This window comes from Magnolia sinica, chromosome 5, assembly GCF_029962835.1.
Source record: "Magnolia sinica isolate HGM2019 chromosome 5, MsV1, whole genome shotgun sequence".
Lineage (NCBI taxonomy): Eukaryota > Viridiplantae > Streptophyta > Magnoliopsida > Magnoliales > Magnoliaceae > Magnolia > Magnolia sinica.
The window spans coordinates 42,466,939-42,493,254 of NC_080577.1; positions in this window are offsets into that span (position 1 = coordinate 42,466,939).

A 26,316-nucleotide genomic window follows, 5' to 3' on the forward strand; every position below is an offset into this window, starting at 1 on the left:
TATTGAAACTATGGTTTTATTAAATCCATTTAAGCATATACTTTGCTTGAACTGATGAAATCTCAAGACTCAGATGGGCTATGAGCATAGGATTACATCCTAATGACTAACCAATGATCTATAACCGTCAATATATGTTAGCAATGATCAGACGATGCAAATCATTCTACTAAAGTAACTATAGTGATGTCATTGATAATCTGATTATTTTGGGACATCATTAGTAGGTCATGTGCCCAAATGGATTTGTAGCCTAGTGACACGCGTGTAGTACATGTGGCTGTCCATCCAAGTCACTCCCAATGGACCCCGCCTTGTTGTATATATTTTATTCATGCCTTGTAGGCTACATGAGGAGCTGATGTTAGTCTAATGTGGGACTCACCATATAGACTTATATATTTCTGTGGGGCATGTCGTTCAGTTCCTACTCTTTGTATATGATGTGCCAATTAAGGCCGATTATTATCTAAAATGTTTGATAACATGCCAATGTACTTGGCCTGGTATGACACACTAAGAACATGCTTAGTATAATGACATATGCCTAGACATATGCCCATACACATCATTTGTATACATGTTATGGGTGGTGATGATCATAGCATGTCATTGGGCTGAGATACTTAAGGGTCCCCATATGAGATAGGGTTGCCCCACATGATCGCACGATATGCGCAGGTTTGATGCATGAATTGGATGATATGACTCATGCATTTCGCATCTTATATGTCACGATTACTTTATGCCCTAGCGACATTAGGGTTATGGCCTCCATAGGCATATTGTGGGTGGCTAGATTAGATACCGAAAATATCTGTTATAGCATTAGGGTGCTATGGATGTCCTTGGGTGAAAGACCCTAAACCCTTATGGTACTAGTAAGATACTTTAACATCGAGACCGAGTGGATAACATGAGCGCCCGAGTGCCAAATACCAGTAGGCCGTGTCTCCCACTGTGTCGTGGTCGGTTAAAAATGAGTATGACCTTATTCGCCCGAGGGTACGGGGTTGTAAGCTAGTTGAGTTTGACCAGCTCATAAATGAGTCCGCTATCAACAAGCCAGGTGGGCATTAGCATACAACAGGTAAGGCAGATAGTGAGGTCTCTTCCACTCACTTGGTCATGCGCTCAAAGGGACAACAACCAGTGTTGGAGTGTACTAGACCTCGATGATGTTCCCAGTGATGAACCGTACTAACACGTAGACTAATTGATGATTGGCATGCTTGCATTGCATCTCTAACATATGACATTTAGTCATATAGGCCTTGCATTACATAGCCTTGGTATGACTAATATCATTTATGGACTATTAGCATTCCATCATTTTCGCTTACTCTGATATTTATATGCTTGGCACATGCATTGTGCACACACGCACGCACTCTCTAAGCTTCATAGTAAGCTTATGTATGTTCGTTATGTACAGGTTATGCTAGATGGCAGCAACATTGAGGCAGGAGCATGTGCTCAATCTTTTGGAGTTTTGTTATATCATGTATTTCCTTTTCAGCATTGTACTCAAAGATTATATTAGTGGATATGTGGCGAAGATGTTTTGTGACTTGGGTACACTTGTGGTTATGCTCCTTTATAAAAAAAAATCACCCTGAAAAATCCTCCTTGTAGGATCCCAGAATCAAAACCTGGCACATGGGAGCCGAGAATGGGGTACTGCGAAGGCTGTCGGCACCAGATTCAGCAGTCAAGAATTTTATGAGCCTGGTTCCTGAGTTTGAGGCATGACGTATTATCAAATGGTTTTAAATCAGGTTAACCATCAACCTTCATAACCTACAGAAGGTTAACTATGGAGCCTACACAAGGCAATCTTAGATGCATACACAAGGCGATAAGTCCTACACAAGGACATAACAAGGAGCCTATACAAGGTAACTTATGCCTACACAAGGCAATCAATGCCTATACAAGGCAACACATCCTACACAAGGGCAACGTATTCTCCCGTCAGAGGCCTATGAAGGTCCTAGTATGTTGATCACTGAATACCAACCCTACACAAGGAAAGATCTTCAGGGTCACTGGACTTTAGTGACTTACTTGTAAGTAGATAGCCCTATTAATAGCACATGCTGAAGGTGATATTCCTTATTGATGGAGGGTCTTTAGCTTTCTTGACCGTAACAACTGTAAATGCTTCCTATGTAAGATGTTGGTGTTAGGTCAAGGTATTCTATGGAATCTTCTCTATTAAATGTTGGTCTTAAAGTGTTAGAGAGATTCCAGAATATTTTTCATTCAAAGGATTGTAGCTTAATAATTTGCTATTAAAGTGTTGCTAAAAGATCCTTGAATGGTGGAGTTCATTTCTCAATTCGATCTATTGATTTAACAATGATTGTATTTAAGAGGGGATTGAAAGATAAACTCCCATGATAAAAGAGGTTCCAGATGGAGGGTAAATCCACTATATAATAATAAATCTCTTAAATTTATCTTTTTTTTTTCTCACTGTGAACCTAAGAAGCAAGACTCTTTAAATAGGTAATAAACTTCAAATAGTTAAAAAAGGGACAAATCTGTCTGCATTCGATGTCATCGAAGGTCGCTCGATGTCATCGAAGTTTCCTTCGATGACTTGAACAGAGTCCAATGTCATCGAGTTTTTCTTACCAAGAGAACTTGAGGTTTGCTTGGAGAGTTATGGAATTCAAACATCGATGTCATTGAAGTTTGAATTTCGATGTCACCAAACTTTCCTCGATGTCATCGAAGTTTGAAATTCAATGTCATCGAATAAATCATGATTTTCCTTTATAGCTCACTGGACATTTTGTGCCTATATTTCAATGTCATTGAGCCTTCCTCGATGTCATCAAAGTTTGAATTTCGATGACATTGAATGGAGCTCGATTACATTGAATAATTCCAAATATATATATTGAATGGCTGCTAGACATATTTGGGCACATAATCGATGTCATCGAATCTTGAGTTTCGATGTCATCGATAGTTGTAGAAAAACCTTATAAGTTTTCATATGTTCTTACAACTTGGTTTTTCCTTTTCTAATATTTTAAAGCTGCTTTTCTAATTGATTTTAGGATAGATTAGAGCAATTTTTAAAGGGATTATTACCTACGGTGTTTTGGTCATGGGATGTGAGGTTTTCATTTACCTTTGGAGACTTTTGCACACATCCACTTGTTGAGTCTTCAGCTTGTAGTCTTCATATGGGGCTCACTGCACTTTATGACCCACATGTCACATTAATTGACAAATTGGGGCACTTTCACCATTTTCTGAAGAATTTATTTAATCTCCCTATTTAATATTTCAGCTTGGTTGTTCGTCTGAGGATGATAGGAGGTGCTCACTTTGTGTGAAATGTCGTATTTCTTCATTAATGATTCAAATGATCTATTACAAAAGTGAGATCCTTCATTACTTATAGTGGCTCGAGGTGTTCCGAACCCAGATAAAATATTTTCTTTTAAAAACTTAATGATTGTGCCATGTTCATTATTCCGACACGAAATTGCCTCAACCAACTTAAAAACATAATCTACGATGAGTATAATATAAAGATTTCTAAAAGATGAGAAGAATGGTCCCATGAAATCGATGCCCTATAAGTCAAATGCTTTAATGATTAAAATGGGGTTCAGCAACATCATATTTTGACGAGATAATCCTCCCAATTTCTAACATCGCTAGCATGCTTTGTAAAGTTCATTTGTATCTTTGAATATAGTAGGCTAATAAAAGTCGCATTGTAAAATTTTCATGGTGGTCTTCTTAGCCGAAAAGTGGCCACCACACACATAAGAATGGCAAAAGGAGATGACACTGTGTTGTTCGTGATCAGGTACACATCTCATAATGATTTAATCTGAGCAATCTGGTGGCCCCCAATCACATGTGAGATGATTTAGCTACCAGAACCTTCATATTTTTGAGGCACATCTTGTTTGATTATAGCACTCACTTAGCTGTACAAAGATCTTTCAGGAATTTGGCATGTCACACCCCAAACTCGGAAACCAGGCTCACAAAATTCTCAATCGTCGAATCTGGTGCCGACAGCCTCCGTAGAACCCCATTCTCGACTTTTAGCGCATATACGCTAGATTCCGATCCTTGGATCCTATATGGAGGATTTTTTGACATGCATTTATCTCGTAAAAAGCATAACCACAAGTTTACCCAAATCACAAAGGCAACATCATCATCACATATCCACTAATATAAACAGTTGAATACAGTGCTAAAAGGAAATTACATATATCGATAATCAAAGCTCCAGAAGACAGTTGCATGCTCCAAGCTCGACGCTACTGTGACTTAACGCCACCTGCACGCATCTATCGTGTATAAGCTTATAGAAAGCTTAGAGGGTGGCGTAAGTGTGTGTGCAAGGTAAGTGTCAAGTATGCAATATCAGAATAATGCGAAAACATGCTGGTAAGTCCATAAATACCATCAGCCTTATCCAGGCTATATAATGCAAAAACATAATCAGCTAATATCATATATTGAGGAACCAATGTAAAACAACTATGTAATGTGGAGACATAGTAAGCCAAATATCATATACTAAGGATGCAATGCAATATGTGGTGTGAATGAAATGACCAAGCTGAAGTGTGAAGTTGGGATGATAGTACGTAGTGTCGCAAGCTATGGGGTCCATCACAAGGGATTCTATCTAAACCAGTCTCATACCTAAATTTGGATAGATAGACTCAATGTGATAAACTCATGATCTCAGGTTAGTCGCGCGCCCAACTGAAATTCTGGCCATTGCGAAGGTACATATAACAATTAGTTACGCACCACCAGCCCGAGTGGATAGTGAATGAATAAATGAATGAGTAAAATATTGAGTATGCAACTCCTGCTCAATAAGTCCACATATCAGTACCATAGATCTCTGGGATCATCACCGAGGTCTAGTACACTCCACACTAGCTTCCACCTCCCTAGCCATATAGCCATGCAAGTGAAAAAGACCTCACTACCCGCCTGCCAGCAGTATACCAATGCCTACCCGACTCATAGATAGCAGACCCATTTGGGAGCTGGTCAAACTCAGCCTAGCTTACAGCCCCTTCACTCGGGCAAATAAGGTCACACCCCCTTCCAACCGACCACGACATAGTGAGAGACGCAGCCTACTGGTATTCGACACTCGGTCGCTCATGTATATCCAATCGGTCTAGACGTTAGAGCATCTCATGGCCCCAGAGGTTTAGGGACTTTTACTCATAAACATCCAACGTACCCGGATGCTCGAACTAAACATTTCTGGTGTCCAATTTGGCCATCCACGACATGCATGTAAAGGCCACAACCCTGATGTCGCTAGGGCACCAAATGATCATGTCACAAAATGCGAGACGTATGAGCTATACCATAGAGTCAAGCATCAAACCTGCGCATACCGCGTGCTCATGTGAGGTAACTCTGTCTCTCAGGGAGTCCCATAAACAATCAACCCAATGGCATATGCTATGTTCAATCACTTCTCATAACAAGCATGTGAATGATGCATATGGGTATGTATCATGAAGTATACTGAGCATGATTATAATCACATACATCATGGTGGGCCTATATAAGGTGGCCTATGGCTCGTAATGATGAACGAGTGGCGTACACACAAGCACATACACATGGTGGGTCTCACACATCACAATTGGCCTCACACATATAAGGGGCTTCATACAATCACAATGGGCCTCATATAATTACAATGAGCATCATATAATCGCAATGGGCCTCATATAATCACAATGGGCCTTATACAATCACACAATGGGCCTCATACAATCGTGATGCGCCTCACATAGTCATAATGGGGCTCATACAATTACAAAGTTATGCTAACACATACTTAGTCATAATCGATAATCGGCATATATATATATATGGCGGGGTTCATAGAAGGACATCAGATCTAATCCATAACATGAGGATCGGTCCTCAATAGTGGATATACCAAACCTAATACCACCGATCTTTCCATCTACGGTGAGGATTTTCTCTCCTCATATCAAGGATGGGCCTAGATGGCCTACTCCTATCAAGAATGGGCCTAAGAATAAGGAGTGGGCTTCCTTGTCCGTTCTATCACGTAGCAATCTAGGCTTCTTAAGGGCCCAATAAGCACAAGGTGGACCGCATTCCCTATGAAAGGCTTGATACGAACACAAGATGGGCTCCAAGGCTTGGGTGGTCCTATAGGGTATGGTGGAAAGCATCATTATCAAATGGGGGCCCAATGGATTGGGATAGCCTAATTAAAGAGAAAGATGGGTAATATAATCATCAATGGGGACCCAATGGTTTGGGTTAGCCCATTAAGGGGAGATAAGAATAGGCCTAACGACGGGCCATAGGGATAGTTACAATGTGGACATCTAACCATCATTGCTCATACAACATGGACATTAAACCATCATTGCTCCCAAGGCATGACCCGTTCAATATTAACCAGGAACATAGATGGGCATCATAAACATCATTACATACATCCTGGTGGGATCACACATCATAATGGGCCGCATCATATGTGTCTAATACACATTACAATGGGCCGCATCACATGGGCCTCGCTCATGAACGACACATACATCATAATGGGCCACATCCCATGGGCCTCATGTGCATCACAATGGGCCTTAAAGATGGGTCGTATGCTCAATATAATGGTTCTCATATACGGGCCTCATATACATCACAATGGGCCACAATAATGGGCCTCATATACATCAAAAATGGGTTGCAACACGTAGGCCTCATATACCTCAAGTGGGTTGCATCACATAAGCCTCATATACCTCAAGTGGGTTGCATCACATAAGCCTCATATGATCATAATGGGCCTCATATACATCAAAAATGGGTTGCATCACGTAGGTCTCATATGCCTCAAGTGGGTTGCATCACATAGGCCTCATATAGCTCAAGTGGGTTGCATCACGGAGGCCTCATATGATCATAATGGGCCTCATAGCTGGACTTCAAATATATCATAATGGGCCATATTACATGGGCTTCAAATTCATCACAATGGGCCACTCATATGGGCTACACAAATATCATATTGGGCCACATATATGGGCCATACAAACATCACACTGGGCCGCACAAAGTGGCCACACAAACTTCATACTGGGCCTCACCAAATGGGCCATATATACATCAAAATGGGCCTCATTCAAAGGCCATATATACATCACATTGGGCCTTACTCATGGGCCTCAAATACATCATACCGGGACTCATCATATGGGCCTCAAATATATCATAATGGGCCACGTCCCATGGGCCTCGAATACATCAAGTGGGACCCATCGTCCTAACTGGACTAACTGCACCATTCATCTATATTTAGAGATCATTTAGAGCATTACCCAAAAATGAATCATATCGAAATATCATCTGGACTATTCCACAAATAGCAGTGGAGATAATGATTTTCACCGTAAACAATTCACAGGTCCACCAAAACATTTTTTTTTTCAATCTGTTCCTAAGGTCACAAAGACCTGAATTAAGAGGAAAACAAATTCCATATTGAGCCAGAACTTCTGGATCCCCAAACGGTTCCAATGGTAAACGTTCAATCCTCCACTAATTTTTGTAGTGTGGTCCACCTGATAGGCAGATCTATCTTAATTTTTCTTATCAACCCTTAAGACGAGCTTGCAAAGAGGATGGACGGTTGGGATATAATACATACCTCATGCTCAAACTCATGGGGCTTGCTGATGTCAATACATCAACTATATAGGTGGGGTCCCTAGCAAATGGACGGTACAGATAAAACTTATACATCACATGTGGTCTATACAGATGGACGGTGGATACAACACATGAATCAGATGGGACCCACCGAACTTACTGACATCCATAGAGACGGATGGTTGGAAGAACACATACCTCATGTGATACATGTGATGGATGGCTGAGATAAAACATGTATACCAAGGTGGGCCAGTGCTGGATAAGACCCATACATCACGGTTGGCTGTACACAGCAGCACCGTCCAGCACTTTGGATGGTGCAGGTATAAAATGCATACATCAAGGTGGACCCCACCCCCACATGTGCAACACGTGTGGGGTGTGTCCCACGTCCACCAAATGCATGAAAGGCTTGGATATACATCGTGGTGGGCTCCCACTTATTACTGTCCACCAATGGATGGTGATGATATAGGACACATGTATCTAGTGGGCCCCACCTCCACACGTGTGGGGTGGGTCCACAACGGATGGACAGTGTTCAATATATAATACATTCATCGAGGTGGGGTCCCACCTTCCAACGGCTGGACGGTGAGGATGAAACCCATGCATTATGGTAGGGCCCCACCGTCCAGGGTATGGACGGTGTGGCAAAAATGCATACATCAGGGTGGTACCACATGGTGACCCACCTAATCAAGCTGATATTTGATTTTCCTTTCATCCATGACCTGCTGGCTAGCTGGGCTTTGCCAGCAATAGCTACTAGGCCACAGCAGACCAAGGCCCACTCCTGCAGTGGCCCCACCATATGGACGGTGTGGATACTACATAAATCAGGGTGGGCCCACACGTGTGTGGCCAACCTGCTAGAAATCAAGCAAATATTTGTATTTTCCCTCTGATCTGGGCCAGTCCAAATGGACAGAAAGGTCGTCCATATAGTGGACGGTATAGATAAAATTCATGCATCATGGTGGGCCGCAAATAAGGAAGAGAGACAGAGAGAGAGAGAGACGTGTAGTGGAGGAGCTCTGCCACTATGAGCTCCTCTAAGGATTACGATGCACTATGAACACCCACCGATTTCACTTCTACTTGGCGCCTTGGACTCCTAAACTACTTGGCTCTCCTTTTGATGGAAGTTGATGAAGGTTAGATGGCTAGGATGGGAGATTGGGTGGTAGGCCACACCTAGCTTCTCTCTTTTGGAAGCTTGGACGTTTCCTCCCTCAGGAATTGCTTGGAATGGAGTGGGAAAATGAGAGAGAGAGAGAGGAGTTGTAAGGAGAGAGGATGGGACGAATGGGTTGTTGTAAGGAAGGGTTGACTTTGGGGATGGGAGAGAGAAGGGTGCCATGCTTTATTGGTAAGAGAGGGATTGGTTGTACTTGACATCATCGATTGATTGATGTGATGGATGGTAGAGATTCTTTTCTTGGGATTCGGAACACGCGGCATTTTCTTGAAATAAATGCGAGCCCACAACTCCTATCCCGGGTATCGCATCGATGCGCAAGACGTGGTGTTGGAATCGAGACGACGGCACGGTCGCTAGGGTACAAGTCTTAGGTTGAGTCAACTTAGGTCGACAGGGTGTGACTCAGGGTCACGCGCAAATACTATCTACACGTGCGAGTTGCCGAAATTCGACGGGAATGATCGCGGAAGTCTACGGAATGGTACAGTCCAAGATATGGGCCTTACAGCTGTATGACGGGATTTCTTTTTAAGCATCCAATATAGAGATATTGATTTTCATGTGTTTTAGAACCTTTAAGATATCCTGAGTATTGAGTAGAGGTTTTGGTGAGATCAACCTTTTTGGGAATTGAGCAACTAGCTTATATTATTTTTTCGATTCTTTATCATGTGTGGTATCGCCAAGACCATCATTTCTCTTAGATTCTTTGTAACCTTAGGCTTCTCAGTCCTTGTTAGGATATTTTTGTCAATTTTTTTCTACTTCTAAGAGTGGTGATAGACTTTTCTTACTCCACATGTTGAGTAGAAGAGCTAAGGTCACTTATCTCGTATTGTGGTTTCAAGTTATGATGAGAATGGGCTAGAAGAGTCTCATTCTCCCTAGCAGCAAGTTACGAATATATTCTTTGAATGGACGATGCAAACACTCTCAAGGATGTTTTAATGTCCCGGAATGCTTGCAAAGTATTTTGATTAAACTACTTTTAATCATGGATATATAAATTTCTAAACTGGATCCTCTTGGGTTCTTTTCTAAGTTAGTAATAGAATGAGGGTCAAAGGAAGAAACCCTTGAGGATTTTTATATGGTTTAGTGGTTGGTCCATTCTTCCAACTCAAGTTTGGGTGGTTCCACCAACTAGGATTATTCATGTTTGAAATGAGAGCATTAAACGGCCTTTAATGATTGTTTATAGCATTAGATTGCTTATGTAACAACTCTTGGAATGCCGGGATTGTAGGACACTCATGCATCAAGTGTATATTACTAGCGCAAATACCATAAGCAGTTTCAATGGTCTCATCGCGTTTGATCGTTTCTACTCTCTCCAATTCCATGGCCTCGACCTTTCTCGTAAGGTTAGGCACCCAAGCATTCACATCGTCTTCCTCCCTTAAGATGTATATTCCTCCCTTCTCTTTGAACTGGGTCGACTTGGGGTTAGTGGATTTAGATGAAGTATACCATGATTGTACATTTTTAGCTAGCATATCAAAATAATCATATGCGTCATCGGTATCTTTGTTCATGAATTTCCCATTGTACATCATCTCTACGAATTAGTGCATGGGCAAAGTCAGTCCATCATAAAAAAAACTTATGACCCGCCAAATTTCATAGCCATGATGTCGGCAAGCACTTAACAAATCCTTAAACCTCTCCCAACATTGGAAGAAGTTTCTTCCTCTTTCTGTGAGAAGTTCCTGATGACCCGTCTAAGGGTATTGGTCCTATGAATCGGGAAGAACTTTTTAAGAAACTCTCAAGTCATCTCAGCCTATGTCCCAATCAATCTCGGTCTTAAGGAGTGAAGCCATAACTTGGCCTTCTCATTTAGTGAAAAAGGAAACAATTTTAGTCCTGGGTTGTCTTCTGACATATTTTTTTAAGTGTAAGGTCACTATAATCTCATAAAACTCTTTAAGATGTACGTATGGACTCTCATAATCTAGTCTATGAAATTTCAGAAGCAATTGGACCACTCCCAGTTTAAAATCCATGTGTCCTGCATTATGTATAAAGATCATGAAAGAAGGTGTGCTCATCCTAGCTAGTTGCAAATAATCACACATGGTTCTAGCTAGCGGACCATGGCGTATATTTTTTGTATCTTGTTGTTCAAGAGCACGATGATGAGGTTGACTCTCAGCCATGTTCTCGGCCAATTCAGAGGACCTTAGGCGTTATCTAATCTGGCGGGGGATAGGCAATCCTTCAACTAATCCTCATTCACTTAAGAGACATAGAGTGTTGTCACGAACCAACTTGGTCATGAACCACTCTCAACCCTAATTCTAAACTAAATTTACTTCAAAATAAAATTTATAGAAAAATAAGAAATCTAAAATAACTAAAACAAAGGGGGTTAGAAGGATAGGACCTGATTGATGATTTTAGGTTAGATTCTACAAAACAGAAGAAATAATGTTAATATCTAAAAATATCAGAAAAACCTAATCTGGAAATGCAGCAAAAACTAACCATAATCCTACACTAATTCTAATATTAAGGTATTTCAAAAAGACACAGCCGAAGTCCCCAGCAACAGCACCAAAAACTTGATCGAACCTAAGGGTTGACAACCCCAAGTGCAGGGTTGCGATGTAGTAATAACTCGGTGAGACTAGAGTCGTACCCACTGGGACTTATATTTATGCAATTTCTGGAATACTTTAGAACTATAACTAAAACTAGGACTACTTATAGAATCTAATTTAATAAATAATTGTTTAATTGAGAAGAAAATCAATAGAGATAAAGTACTAGAGCGTCAAGGATCCACTTATAGTTATCTTTAATGTTTAATTCTCTTGATTCAATCATATAACTCAATTGGAATCGAAGTCATATCCTATCCAACCAGATAATAAAACAGTTAAATCATTATTCATAAACTCAAAACAGATTTAAACGTAGAGATGTACATAAATAGTTGATTGTAAATCGGATTAATAAAGGACGGGTAATCATGCATACATTGCATATGGGCGTTATCGGGTTCCTAGTCAACTGTTTGGAAAGCCCAGTGTACTTTTCGAACGACTGTAATTTCATTTGAAAGGGTCGACTGTTTAAAAGACCCACTCTTTACATGGATGAGCCAACTGTTTGAAAGGCCCATCCGATGATCAGCTAGATGTGCATCCCCAAGTTGAGGTGCATTTCATGCATCCATTCATTTTAAAAAGATCATCTTATAAAATGTTGCTTTACTTGAATGTTTACTTTGTAATAATCTTAATTACTATTTTCAATTGTAATCTTGGGGGGTGTTTCTCATTGAGATGGCTACTCATGTATACTATTGTGCAATTGTACCAACCATAGGTGTCGTAGATGAAGAAGCGGCACCCATGAATGAGGAACCAATAGTTGATGCTAGAGAGAAATGGCCATATTGGTCCCAAGAGGAGCTTGTCGAATCACAAGCGAAGATCAGGCATAATGGAACTTTTACTTTGGTGGAGACTCCTGAATATTACTGATATAATTTCCCTATTAGTTTTTCATACTGCGTTGTATAAGCCCTATGGGCCTTTACTTGATTGTGTTTGGATGTGGACTCCATATTTTCCTTATGCATGGTTTTCATATTTTGGATGTGATGCCACTCTTAAATGATTTCCAATACGCTTGGATGAAAAGCTTTCTTCATAGTTATCATCCCAATTTTTGTACATGAGTGCCAAACTCATATTATGAAATCCGGGGTGTTATAGCATGGGAGGGTCAAAACCCTTCCCTTCTTTGTGATTTCTCTATTTTGGTGGGCCTATAAGGGTGGGACCCACCTTGATCATGTAATGAGTATGTGGTGGACCCCATAGTAGTGGGGGGCCACCCCGATGGCCGGATATATTTTCCTTCCTTTCCATTTCTTTTCTTATTCTCATGGTGTTGTGTGACCCGCAAGTGGGCCACATTATTAGAGAGCGTGTCCCGCACGCTATCCTAGGTGGGCCCTACCTCATCCTTAAAACACAAGAGAGGGAGAGGGGTGGTGGCACTGTCGTCACTGGACACAATAATGTCCAGAGACATGTCTCATGCACCATTTACCTTCCAAAGCCTCGTTGGGCTGCCCCCACACATGGACCCCACCATGATGAATGTATTTAATCCACATCGTCCACCATCTACTTTAGATAATTTAAGGCCATGGGCTGAAAGATGAGATAGATTCGGGTCTCAAGTGGGCCGCAATGAGGGAAATGAACCATTGCTGTTGAAATCTTTCAAGGCCCACTGTGGAGTCCCTGTTCATCCAAATCAACCCAAATTAGAGCCCATTTGACGCGATCGAGATGGACTACGCAGTGAACGGAGTAAAAGATCTACGTGGGGTCTGCACTGATAGTATATCAAAAAAAAAAAGAGAAGCAACAAAAGAAGGGTGTTATTGGGTGGTTTTGCTTAGTGACGTGGGGTGGAAGCCTCCTTAGGCTGCCCCCACACATGGGACCCTACATGATGTATGTATCATATCTAATCCGTTCATCCATCTTGTCAGATCATGTTAGGCCATGGGCCCAAAACTCAAGCTGATCCAGATCTCAGGTGGGCCACACCATAGGAAAATGTGGGGGTAGAAACCTATTAGACTTGAGATTTCTTGGTTTTGAGATCCCTTGGACTTGGGAATCTCTGGAATCGAGATCCCTTAGGTATTTGGTTATGTTTGGCATCTTCAATTCAAATCCTTAAATTAGTTGATGTGTGAATGTTAAAACTATGGTTTTATTAAATCCATTTAAGTATAGACTTTGCCTGAACTGATGAAATACCAAGACTCAGATGGGCTATGAGCATAGGATCACATCCTAATGACTAACCAATGATCTGTAACCATTAATTTATGTTAACAATGATCAGATGGTGCAAATCATTCTATTAAAGTAACTATAGTGATGTCATTGATAATCTGATTATTTTGGGACATAATTAGTAGGCCATGTGCCCAAATGGATTGGTAGCCTAGTGACACACGTGTGGACATCTAGGTCACTCCCAGTGGACCCCGCCTTGTTGTATATATTTTATTTATACCTTGCAGGTTACATGAGGAGCTGATGTTAGTCCAACGTAGCCCACACCACATAGACTTCTATATTTCTAGTGGGGCATGTCGTTCAGTTCTTACTCTCTATATATGATGAGCCGATTAAGGCCGATTATTATCTAATATGTCTGATAACATGCTAGTGTACTTGGCCTGGTACGACACCTAAGAACATGCTTAGTATAATGACTTCATGCCTAGACATATGCCTATAACATCATTTGTATGCATGTTATGGGTGGTGATTGATCATAGCATATGTCATTGGGTTGAGATACTTAAGGGACCCCATATGAGATAGAGTTGCCCCACATGATCACACAGTATGTACAGGTTTGATGCATGACTTAGATGGTATGACTCATGCATTTTACATCTTGTATGTCACGATCACTTTATGCCCTAGCGATATTAGGGTTATGGCCTCCATAGGCATATATCATAGATGGCCAGATTGGATACCAAAAATATCTATTCTAACATTAGGGTACTATGGATGTCCTTGGGTGAAAGTCCCTAAACCCTTATGGTACCAGTAGAATGCTTTAACGTCCAGACCGAGTGGATAACATGAGCACCTGAGTGCCGAATACCAGTAGGCCACGTCTCCCACTGTGTCGTGGTCGTTTGAAAATGGGTGTGACCTTATCCACTTGAGGGTAGGGTTTGTAAGCTAGTTGAGTTTGACCGGATCATAAATGGGTTCGCTATCGACGAGCCGGGTGGGCATTGACATACCACTAGCAAGGTGGATAGTGAGGTCCCTTCTACTCACTTGGTCATGCACGCGATGGGACAGCAGCTAGTGTCGGAGTGTACTAGAGCCCGGTGATATTTCCAGTGACGAACTATACTAATACATGGACTAGTTAAGGATTGGCATGCTTACATTGCATCTCTAACATATGACATTCGGTCATGTAGGCCTTGCATTACATAGCCTTGGTATGGCTAACATCATTTATGGACTTGCTAGTTTAGCCTTCCATCATTTTCGCTTACCCTGATAATTGTATACTTGGCACATGCATTGTGTACATACATACACACTCTCTAAGCTTCATAGTAAGCTTATGCACGTTCGTTACGTGCAAGTTATACTAGACTACAACAGCATTAAGGCAGGAGCATGTGCTCAATCTTTTAGAGTTTTGTTATATCATGTATTTTCTTTTCAACATTGTACTCAAATTATATCAGTGGATATGTGTGATGATATTTTGTGACTTGGGTACACTTGTGGTTATGCTCCTTTATATATAAAAAATTACCCTAAAAATCCTCTTATAGGATCCCAGAATTGGAACCTGGCGCATGAGAGCTGGGAGCCAAGAATAGGGTACTACGGAGGCTGTCGGCACCAGATTCAGCAGCCGGAAATTTTGTGAGCCCGGTTCCCAAGTTCGAGGCATGACACACTATCAAATGGTTTTAAATCAGGTTAACCATCAACCTTCACAACCTACACAAGGTTAACTAAGGAGCTTACACAAGGCAACCTTAAACCTTGGATAGCTACACGAGGCGACAAGTCCTACACAAGGACATAACAAGGAGCCTACATAAGGCAACCTATGCCTACACGAGGCAATCAATGCCTACACGAGGCAACACATCCTTCACAAGGACAACGTATTCTCCTGTCAGAGGCTTATGAAGGTCTTAGTATGTTGATCACTGAATACCAATCCTACACAAGGAGATGGGTCAGATCAACACAAGATATTGATTCTGAACCCATCTCCTTTACACTTAGTCTTCCAGCATTTTTATTTCTCGTCGATGACTTTCACACTATCATCTTTTTTTTCTTTTCTTTTTCTTTATTGTTTTCTTTTTTTTAGGCACAAGCAATAGGTAGCCATTTTCGATTCCAACTATTTTTTAACTAGACTTTTTTTTCTTTTTATACCAAGGTAGATAAGGATCTCCAAATTTGGTTCCTAACACTTTTAAATAGTCATCAAGCAAAACATTAAGAGTCCAAGTTAACTTTTAAAGAATATGAGTCAAATATGAATTGTGAACTAAGATCAATTGATGTTTAAATTTTTTTAATCAATCAATTTATTAAAAATAACTTTGTTAAAAAATCTATTAATCAACTAAACTCTAGATTTTTAAAATTACTTTATATCTTATCATCTTACACTCAAATATATTCAGATACACAAAATATCGTTCATCAAAAAGAATTTTAAGATATGAAAATTGATTTTTTTAAAAAAAAATTGAAAAAATTTATGTCACGCCCCAAACTCAGAAACCGGGCTCATAAAATTTTCGATCGCCGAATCCAGCATCGACAGCCTCTGTAGTACCCCATTCTCGGCTCCTGACACCTATATACCAGGTTCCGATCCTGGGATCCTACAAGGAGGATTTTAATCATGAATTAATTTCATAATAACCATAACCAAAGATATAATCCACGAACAATAACCAAAACTCTATCATAAAATCCACTATGATAAAAAAACTTTAAGGTACAATGCACATAAAGGAAATATAATGACAATAATAACAAAAGCTCCAGAAGATCTGCGGCACGCTCTTGCTCCTTCTCAACTACGGCCTAATGTCACCTGTGCGCATCAATCGTCATAAGCTTATAGAAAGCTTAGAGGGTGATGAAAGTGTGTGTGCAATATAAGCATGTTTAGAATGCAATATTAGAGTAATGCGAAATATGCTGGTAAGTCCTTGAATGCTAACAACCGTACCAAGGCTATGCGATGCAAGGCATGAATGCTATCGGCCACACCAAGGCCATGCGATGCAAGGCCAACATAACCAATGTCATGTGCAAGATGCAACTCAAGCATACCAATCCACATATTAATTTAACACATCTCTGGAGCATTATATATCAGTATAGTTCTCTCTGGATAATCACCGGGGTCTAATACACTATACACCACATTTTCGCCCTACACTGGATGCACAACTGTGCAAGTGAAAGAGACCTCACTATCCGTCTGGCCAATAATCAGCAAATATCTATCCAGCACATCGATAGTGGCCCCATTTATGACCTGGTCATACTCAGCCTAGCAATTTTCCCCTACTCTCCGGCGGGTAAGGCCACACCCCCTTCCAATCGACCATGACACAGTGAGAGAGCAGCCTCCTGGTATTCGGCCCTCATACGCTCATGTATCCATTTGGTCTCGATGTTGGAGTGTCTTCCGGTACTGTCAAGTTTAGGGACTTTCACCCTGGGACATCCTTCACGCCCCATATAAAAAGAAGATTTCTGGTGCTCAAACCTACCATCCATGATATGCCTGTAGAGGCTATGGCCCTGATGTCGCTAAGGCGTACCGTAATCACAACACAATGCAAGATGCATGAGTCACACAATCCATTCATGCATCAATCCAGCGCATACAGTACGCTCATGCGGGACAACTCCGCCTGTCAGGGAGTCACATAAATAACCTACCCAATGGCACATGTAATGGTCAACCACATCTCATAACAAACATATAGATGATGTGTATGGGCATGTATCATGATGCTATGCTATCATTACTCATAATTGGTATCAATAACTAGCTTATAACAAGGCGAGGTCCATAGATGAACAGTCGATCTAAACCATAACATAAAGATCGGCCCTCAACTGTGGATATACCAAATCCGATAACACGAATCCATCCGTCTATGACGATGATGAACTCTCCTCATATCAAGGTTGGGCCTAAGTGGCCTACCTATAATCCTAACGATCTGGAATGGGCTTCCTTTACCATACTATTATATAGCCCGCTAAATGCTCTAGGGGGCCCAAATAAGTCCTAGATAGACTCCAAGGTTAAAAAGAGATAATCCTATAAGCAACCAATGGGGGCCAAACATCTTAGGTTATCCCAATACGAATAGATGAATCATGTAAACATCAATGGGGCCCAATGATTTGGGTTAACCCACTTAGAGATTAATGAGAGTGGGCTTAACAAGGCCTAAGGGAAGGTCACAATGTGGACATTTAACTATCATTGCCCATTAATGTAGACATTTAACTAACATTGCTCCCGAGGAGTGGCCCACATAGAGCCTAACATATCATGGGCCCATGGCCTCACTCAAGGGCCTTGTACACAACATAATGGGCCTCACACAAAGGCCTACTATACACCATGATGGGCCTCACTTATTGGCCACATATGCATCACATTGGGCCTCACCATATGGGCCTTCAAATACATCACATCGGGCCTCATCATATGAGCCTCATACATCACATCGGGCCTCACCAAATGGACAACTTGGATCAAACACGTACATCACATGGGGCCCACGTCCCATGTGGATGGTGTGGATATACATGATATGGGCCTCATGGATGCACGAGGTGGATGTATAATACATTCATCAAAGGTGGGCCCCAAATAGTACCATCCAGGGATGGACGGACTGGATATACAACACATACATGGGGTGGGTCCCACCGTCCAGAGTGTTGGATGGTGTGGATCAGACCCATACATCATGGTCAGCCCACTCAACATCATCCAGATCTGGATGGTGTGGATACAAAATACATATATCAAGGTAGGGCCCCACTCCACACGTGCAGCACTTGTGGGTGGGTCCCACCATCCAAAAAAAAGGGACAGACAGCTTGGATAACAAATACATCACGGTTGTGGTCCATATCTGTTGGGCAACATGGATAAAATACATCATAGTGGGCTTGCTGCCACTGGATAGCATGAATGAAACACATTAGGTGGGCCCCATTGCCGCTGGACGGCGCAGATAAAATACATACGTCATGATAGGCCCCACCGTCCCAGCTTGGATAGACAAAACACATACATCAAATGGACCCTACGTCCAAATGAACGACATGGGAAAACATACATCGAGGTGGGGTGCACGACCCACGTCCAGTGAATGGACGGTGTGAAAATAACACATACCTCAAGGTGGGCCCCACCCGTCCCACATCAAAATAGATGGACAGCTTGGAGAAACACATACATTAAGGTGGACTCCCACCGTCCAGCAATCTGGACAGTGAGGATAAGGCCCATACATCATGGTGCATCCCACAGCAGGGATGAAACACATAGATTACAAGTGGGGTCCACGTCCCAACTGGACGGTTGGGACCCCATAATTTACTTTGCTCAAAAACTAAGAAAACACTTATTAGTTCCATCTAATCTCACCCCTAACTTAAAATATACATTCTCCTCGATGTAAAAAGATATGCAATGCATTATAACATGAGATAACAAAAATAAAAGAGAAATGAGTAAGAGAGTACCTAAAGAAGATCAAGATGATGGCAGAAGTTTACACCGGCTAAAGGAGTTATCACTAAACAAAACAAAACATAGTCTATTCTATCATAATCCTAGGAAAGCAGTAAATGGATAAATGGACCTCCTTTAAACTATAAGGTCAATCCTCATAGACAAGATAGTTCAAAGGGATGGACATATCCTTTGAATCGACTTTGAAAATGATACCATTTGCTAGATTTTCTATCTCGACAGCCCCAAGAGGATAAACTACTTTGAATTTGAAGGGGCCGGTCCAACGAGATCTTAGTTAACAAGAAAAAAGATGAATTCTCGAGTTATATAAGAGAACTTTCTGGTTTGGTTCAAAAAATTTACAAAGAATGTTCTTTTCTTGGAACACCTTCATCATATCCTTGTATATCTGAGATTTCTCGTAAGCCTCATTTCCATATTTCTTCAAGTTCATTAAGTTGTAACTTGCATGGTGAGCTAGCTTTATGAGATTCAAGTTGAAATTCTTTATATCCTAATACGCTTTATGTTCCAACTCTACAAGCAAGTGGCAAGCCTTCCCATAGACAAGTCTATAGGGTGACATAACAATACGGGTTTTGTATGCCGTATGGTAAGCCCACAATGCATTAGTTAGTCATAGTGACCAATCCTTGCGATCTGGGTTAATCATTTGAAATTGTGGTAGAACCGCTATTTATCGAAGTATGGGTATATGACCAAATGTCTTAGAGGTTAGTGAATAGGACTTTTAAAATTTTAATCCTTCTTAACTAAAATTCTACCAATTTTGACATAAGTTAAGAAGACAACATGAATAATGAAAAGCTAACTGCTACATTATACTAAATATGTATTATGCATAATTTAAACATTCAATCAATCAATACATATAAGCACAAATAATCATGATAAACACAGTGATATATAGTGGTTCAGCTATGTGCCTACTCCACTCTTGGGTGACGCACTCCCCCTTGGAGTGTGCCGAATTTCACTATCAAATGGTTTTAAATCAAATTAACCATCAACTTTCACAACCTACACAAGGTTAACTAAGGAGCCTAAACAAGGTAACCTTAGATGGTTACAAAAGGCGACAAGTCCTACACAAGGACATAACAAGGAGCCTACACAAGGCAACCTTAGATGCTTACAAAAGGCGACAAGTCCGACACAAGGACATAACAAGGAGCCTACACAAGGCAACCTATGCCTACACAAGGCAATCAATACCTACACAAGGCAACACAACCTACACAAGGACAACGTATTCTCCCATTGGAGGCCTATGAAGGTCTTAGTATGTTGACTACTGAATACCGATCCTACACAAGAAAAGATCTTCAAGATCACTAGACTCTAGTGACTTACTTGTAAGTAGATAAGCCCCATTGATAGCACATGTTAAAGGTGATCTACCTTGTTGATGGAGGGTTTTCAGCTTTCTTAATCCGCAATAGCTGTAGATGCTTCCTATGCAAGTCATCGGTGTTAGGTCAAGATATACTATGGAATCGTCTCTATTAAATGTTGGTCTTAAAGTGTTTTAGAGATTCCAGAACATTTTCCATTCAAAGGATTTTAGCTTAATAATTTGCCATTAAAGTGTTGCTGAAAGATCCTTGAATGGTGGAGTTCATTTCTCATTCCGATCATTGATTTAACAATGATTGCATTTAAGATGGGATTAAAAGATGAACTTCTATGAGAAAAGAGATATAAGATGGAAGGTAGATCAACTATAGTAACAACTCAAAAATCTCTCTCTTTTTCTCACTGTGGAACCTAAGAAGCAAGACTCTTTAAATAGGCAATAAAGTTCAAACGATAAAAAAAGGGGCAGAATGTCTGTGTTTGATGTCATCAAAGGTCATTCGATGTCATTAAAGTTTCCTTTGATGACTTGAAAAGACTCCGATGTCATCGAGTTTTTCTTACCAAGAAAACTTGAGGTTTGCTTAGAGAGTTATGGAATTCAAACTTCGATGTCATCGAGCCTACATCAATGTCATCAAAGTTTGAATTTCGAGGACATCGAATGGAGTTCGATGACATCAAATAATTCCTATTTTTCCTTTAAAAAAATATCTGGACAGATTGGTCCCAATTTTGATGTCATCAAACTTTCCTCGATGTTATCAAGTTTGAAATTTGATGTCATCGAATAAATCATGATTTTCCTTTACAGCTCGCTAGACATTTTGTGCCTATATTTCAATGTCATCGAGCCTTCCTCAATGTCATTGAAATTTTAATTTTGATGACATTGAATGGGGCTCAATTACATCAAATAATTCCAGATATATATCGAATGGTTGCTGGACATATTTAGGCACATAATCGATGTCATCAAATCATAAGTTTCGATGTCATCGATAGTTGTAGAAAAACCTTATAAGTTTTCAACTATTCTTACAACTTAGTTTTTCATTTTCTAATATTTTAAAGCTATTTTTCTAGCTGATTTTAGGATAAATTAGAGCAATTTTTAAGGGGATTATTACCTGTGGTATTTTGGTCATGGGATGTGAGGTTTTCATTTACCTTTGGAGACTTTTGTACACATCCACTTCTTGAGTCTTTAGCTTGAAGTCTTCATATGGGGCTCACTGGACTCTATGACAAACATGTCACGTTAATTGACAAATTGGGGCACTTTCATCATTTTCTTAAGAATTTATTTAATCTCCCTATTTGATATTTCAACTTGGTTGTTCGTCTGAGGATGATAAGGGGTGCTCACTTTGTGTGAAATGTCGTATTTCTTCATCAATGATTCAAATGATCTATTATAAAAGTGAGATCCTTCATCACTTATGGTGGCTCGAGGTGTTCCAAACCTAGATAAAATATTTTTTAAAAAAAACTTAATGATTATGCCATGTTCATTATTCCGGCACGGAATTGCCTCAACCTACTTAAAAACACAATCTACAGCGAGTATAATATGAAGATTTCTAAAAGATGAGGAGAATTTGTAAATGCTATCTTATTTAGCTCCTAGATTTGTCAAATTTTGTAGTGTCAAAACCTCTTGAAATTTGTATCTTGTGTAGCTCAACTTTATATCATCCTTGCCTAAGTTCAAATTCAAGTTCAAGCAGTTCCAATTCAAAGTCAAGCAGCTTAAGTACAAGAACAAGAGATTTTTGTACAAGTTCAAGTAATGGATCAAGTTTTCAAGCTTCAACTATGTCAAGACAATGTGCATTACTTAAGAATACATGCTCAAGTAATGTTCTCAAGCTTAAGTTCATATACTCAAGTTGAAACTCAAGTCACAAGCTCACTGCTTCAAGCTCATCTTCGAATATACAATGACAAGCTTCAAAGTACTATAAGATGACAAGCTTTAAGTACTTCATGATATACTATCAATCAAAGCGAACAATGTTTCAATCTTCAAACTTCACCTATAAGGTATGAATGACCCTAGATTAACCACAGGATAGGTCATATTGACTGCATACTTAATTTGGGTCATTATATAATTTGTAGGCTTTTTCTCGACTAGTCTTAGCACATGTTCGACTAAGTCCAAGTATTGGCTTGACCAATCTAAGAATTTCTCGACCAGTTCAAGGTTTGTTATGATTTTTTAAAATTTCTATTAGACCCTCGACCAGTCCTGGAGACTGCTTGACCAGTTGAGTGAACAGTGCTCGACCAGTCGAGCAGGCTCGACTCAAAGTCTAATAACCTTTCTGGGTCCCACTCGACCAGTCGAGTGCATAGCTCGACCAGTCAAGCAGACCACTCGACTAGTCGAGCAGGCCACTTGACTAGTCGAAGATTGATCTTATCTTATCTTATCACGCTTGAAATTTTGAATTCTTGTTGGTCCTTCGACCAGTCAAACCAACCACTGGGCCAGTCGAGTGAACAGTAATTTTGTCTATAAATTAAGGACGATTTTCAGAGTTTTTCATTCCATTCCAAGATATTCAAGTCATAACTCTGAGAAAACTTGTCCCCACATTTGAGAAGCTAATTGGTTAGTATTTAAGATTCTTTTAATAGCTTTTTGCATTTGATTTTGTGATCTCTATTCTATTCTATTTCTTTTGTAAAGGGAATATTGATTTTACCCTTTTTGAGATCAAAATCAAATCAAGCTAGCCCAAGTTAATTTTAATCTAAAATTCATTTAGACCTAAGAACCCTTTCATATGTGAGATTGTACATTAAACATTTACATCGAATCAGTTCTACCGGGTTTCATCAAAAGAAGAATCATCAGATAAGTACATTTCAATTTTCTGTATTTGGTTTGTAAGATTGGCAGAAAATCTTTCCTTTTTGGTTTGTCTGAGGTGATTAAGAAAATCTCAGAGTGTGGGGTTTTTGAATTGTATAAGCCCACTTGAAAGTCACAATTGTGAAGGTTTTAGGTGAACCTTGAAAAACCTATTTCATAGTGAAAGCCAATGTCCACTATGTGAGGATATTGGGAGTGGAGTAGTTGTGTGGCTGTTTTCTAACAGTTGGTGTACACACAAGCGAACCACTATAATTGTTGGAGTTGTAGTGGATGGTTAAATGTGCTGAAGTGTGTAAATGATTGTAATTTATTTTTCAACATTCATGGTGAATGATTGTAATTTACTTTTAGTACAAGTGGTGAATGTTATAATAGCAGTAGAAATTTATTTCTGTTTCATTCTTTATTCCTCTGTATCGGTTTGGGATTTTAATACGTAGACCGTTCTAGAAATCAGGTTGTCCTACCATAAGCCATTGGTTTTTGGTCTAAAATTGTCCTTAGAACAACATCTGTATCAAGCTCTCAATACTTATGCATTTGAGGTTGCTAATCATTTCCGCTATTTAAATTGATAAGTGTTATCTTTGTTTGATTCTTTCTTATTCTGCATTTAATTTTTTAATTTGGCATAGTCCTATTCATCCCCCCCTCTCTAGGACTCTTAGCTCGGCCTTTTCAAGTGGTATCAAAGCCTAATAGCTCAATTTATTTCTTTTATTTGGATTAATTTCCTTAACTAATCAATCTGAGCTTTTTAAGATGTCAAATTTTAATAGCCTTTTAGTCACTAAGCCTCCAACATTTGATGGCTCCAATTATGCCTATTGGAAAGCCAGAATGAGGATTTTTTTTTTAATTCATGGATGAGAGCATGTGGTAAGCCAAAGTGACCAATTAGACCCCTCCTACCACTGAAGTAACTGATACTGACAGATCTAAAACTGTAAAAGTCATACCTTACTTTTCTTGGACTACTCTTCAGAAAAGTGAGAGTAGTACCAATGCAAAGGCTTTAAATGCTATTACTTGCGCACTATCACCGGACGAATTCAAGAGAATTATATCATGTGATACTGCAAAGTAAGCCTGAGATATTTTTGAAATGACACACGAGGGTACAACAATTGTCAAGAAATCTAAAATTCAAATCCTCACAACTAAATTTGAGGAAATATGTATGAAAGAAAGTGAAACTTTCATGGACTTCTATACAAGATTGAATGACATTGTCAACTCTATGTGGGGTCTTAGTGATAAGATCCCAGAAAGTAAAGTCTGTGCAAAGATACTGTGCTCAACGGTTCAATTCAAAAGTGACCGCAATCCAGGAACTTCATGATATGGATAATATGAGGGTAGAAGAACTGGTTAGTTCTTTACAAACCTACGAGTTAAACTTTAAAGTTCCTAAAGGTAAGTCTATCGCCCTTAAGTCTTTTAAAATTATTTCTCAAGAAAATAGTAATAATTCTAATGTAGAAACTTCTGAAGATGATATGGCTCTTTTAGATAAAAAGTTTTACAAGATTTTCAAAAGTAAAAAGAGGGTTGATTTGCAAAAATCTATTGAAAAGAAAAGATGTAGATCTAAAACTTGAAAATCTTTAAAAGACAGCCAATGCTACAACTACCATGAATATGGGCATCTAGCAAACAAATATCCTAAGAATGACAAGTCTAAAAAGAAAGGTATGTTGGCTACATGGGATGAATCTTCCTGCTCTGAAGTCTCTTCTGAGTTAGAAGATTCAGAAACAGAGTCGACTAATGATGTTAAAGCCCTAATGACTCTAGCCAAGTTCACTGTTTTAGATAATGATGATTCAATCAATGAAAAAAATCTGAATTGTGACTAGGAAAATGAAGAAGATCTTCAAGATGCTTATGATGCCCTATATAAGGAAAGTTGCAAAATTGTTGTAAAGCTAAAACTTCAAAAAGAAAAGTTTTCAAAACTAAAAGAGAATTTTGATAATCTAGTCTTAGAAAAGTCACACATTACAGATTGCTTTGAAAAAACTAAGTGCGACTTAGATTTCAAAACGTCCCAAGTTGAAAACTTAAAATCTAAAAATGAAAAGCTAAAACTAGAAGTCTCTTCGCTTTTGAGTTTAAAGGACACATGGAGGTATGCCCAAGGTGATCCTAAATTAGAAAAACTTTTATCCAGTTCTAGAAAATGTGACGATCGATCTGGATTAGACTATGATAAAAGTATTCCTCCTAAATATAAGAATACTCCACCTAAATTTGTTAAAGGGGAGTCTTCCAACTCAAAAGTAAAAAGTCTGAATCAAAATAATTCTAAAAATACTAAAACTTTTTTGACCTTAAAACCTAAAAGCAACCATATCAACTATAAAAATCAGAATCGTAATCTTTTAGCTAAGAAAATTGTTGATTTACTTAAGGAGCTCTTAAAATCTAACTCAGTGGGTAGGACTTATAACAACTATAAACATAAGAAGACCAACTATACTCATAAACCTAAAACTGTAATGAGATGGGTTCCTAAGGTTACTTGTTTGGTTGCCTACACCGCTTTCAAAGCTTCGAACCATTCAAACTGGTACCTAGACAGTAGTTGCTTCAGACATATGACAGGTGACAAAGGTCTGTTCACCAGTCTTAAAGACATGACTGATGGTTTAGTCACATTCGGTGATGGTAGCAACTGCAGAATTGTTGGCCAAGGTACGGTTCAACTCTTTAACCTCCCTCTATTTGAGAATGTTTTGTATGTAGAAGGTTTAAAATATAATTTATTAAGCATCTCTCAAATATGTGATAA